This window comes from Zonotrichia albicollis, chromosome W (assembly GCF_047830755.1).
Source record: "Zonotrichia albicollis isolate bZonAlb1 chromosome W, bZonAlb1.hap1, whole genome shotgun sequence".
In the NCBI taxonomy this organism is placed as follows: Eukaryota; Metazoa; Chordata; class Aves; order Passeriformes; family Passerellidae; genus Zonotrichia; species Zonotrichia albicollis.
The window spans coordinates 9,189,940-9,191,906 of NC_133859.1; positions in this window are offsets into that span (position 1 = coordinate 9,189,940).

Sequence of the window (1,967 nt, forward strand, 5' to 3'; positions counted from 1 at the left end):
ATGTCTCTGGGGACATCCTTTTTTATCCCCAATGACCACCAATACTGGCAGTTAGAGATTTGTTTATTATTTTCTGGTTTTTCATTAGGAGAAGCAATGTATCTAATATCCTTTGTTTTCTCTGATTTTTCTTCTAGGATCTTTACAGGACCATATTTTCTACTGTAATTAATCAGCTCTTCTGCTAATTCACTTCATGTCCAAATTTTATGGTTAATGGCAGGAAAATGTGATTGTAAACCTGGCGGCTGAGAAGGGGAAGTAAAGGGAGTGAACCTAGGGTCAGTGGAAACAGATGGGTCGTTCTGGTTACTAAAAATATATCTAGTCTTTCTACAGGAGATATAGCTGCTATGGTTTTTTGAAAGAGAGTTGCTGTGAGTTTAAGTGATTCTGGAAGGCCTCAAATTAAAGAGGCCGTATTTCAGACTTTGCAGGTAATTGCATTGGTGACTCAGCCTCTAGTTAATTTTCTTCCATGTATCATTTGCAAGCAGACAACTTTGTGAATGCTTTCCAGGAGTTGGTCAGGGGTACCAACTATGGCTAAAGGGTCTCCCCCTTCCAAGGGGTTAAGCCCCTCTGCCCAATAAGCTGCGTGCTGAGTTAGGGACCATGAGTTACATCTTTCTCCCATTGTTAAGAACACCCCATGCCCCAGTACCCATTGGCTTCTTGTTCTGACAAATGAATTTAATGTCCCCCGATAAAAGACACTCGAAATATGTATTCTGTCACAGATTCATGAGCGAGACGCCTGTACTACTTTTTTAATTTAACTAATTCAGTAGCAGTGTATGTGATTTTTTTAGTGGTTATATGCGGGTCAATATCCTCATCACTGATGTAGTTGCATTCTGCTTTAATTAGAGGTCTCAAGCTAGAACAGCAGTGTTCCCCACAATTTTTCGTCAAAGCTAATTTTTTTGAGGGTAAATTTGATTAATGTGAAGAGTTTCCGTCTCCTCTGTTTTGTTTTTTTTTTTTTTTTTGGTGAGTTAGCATGCTTTGGATTTTTAACATTTTCCTCTCAAAGGGCAGTTCGCAACAAATGGATCTCATTCCTTTCTTCATCTAATTGTTTTTGCAAAATTTCAACTAGGTTTTGAAGGGAGTCTATTACAGCTTTTTCCTCACTTCTTTGCTTAAAATGAGTTTTTATAGCTGCTATAAGACAAGCTCCCATACCTGAGTAGAAAATATTTTTATTTTTGCCCAGTCTAAATTTTGTTTCATATTGTAAAGAACATACTCTATCAATAACATTTTCCAAATTAAACCAGTTACTTTGTGCCCATTCTCCTCCCGGAGAAGGTTTGGCTTTATGTTTAGCTAGTAGAGCATAAAATTCAGCTTTAACATTTGTGCTGGGGTTTTCAGTCATTTTGTGAAGGGACCAGAAAACACCTACAGGGAGGTATAGACTTAAGTTACACAACCCCACAGCTTTCACTGTCTCCCTTCGCTTCCCTGTGTGGGTGAAGAGACTGAAGCTACTTGGGAAGTACTCCTTCAGTATAAATTTCTGGTTGTCTCTTCGCTACACCAAGCAGTGAACATTCATACACACAACAAAAACAAAGCAAAACAGTCCCGCCTTTTGCACTAGGTGATCCTTTGTGAATTTTTGAAGACAGAGCCTTGAAACAAGTGTGGGTGCTTTTTCACCTAGGTGTGTGCAGTTTGCAGGAAATTTGAGTCGCCCCCCTTGCTTTCTAGACATCACTCACTCTTTCAGAGTGGTGGGCTAGGTGCAGCTGGAGTGAAACATCTTTCCCCTGTTACAGACTACACAGAACCAGCAACCCTTCTGTCTAGCAGAAATCCTATCTGTGACGCCAGATTAATGTCATGCTACTTGCCAGTCCCTGCTTGAAGCAGTGTACCTTGACGGCACAGCAAGCATACCTGCAAACAGTCACTTGGCAAGCATCGACCTCAACCAGGCCAGAATTCTAGTCGGGGTC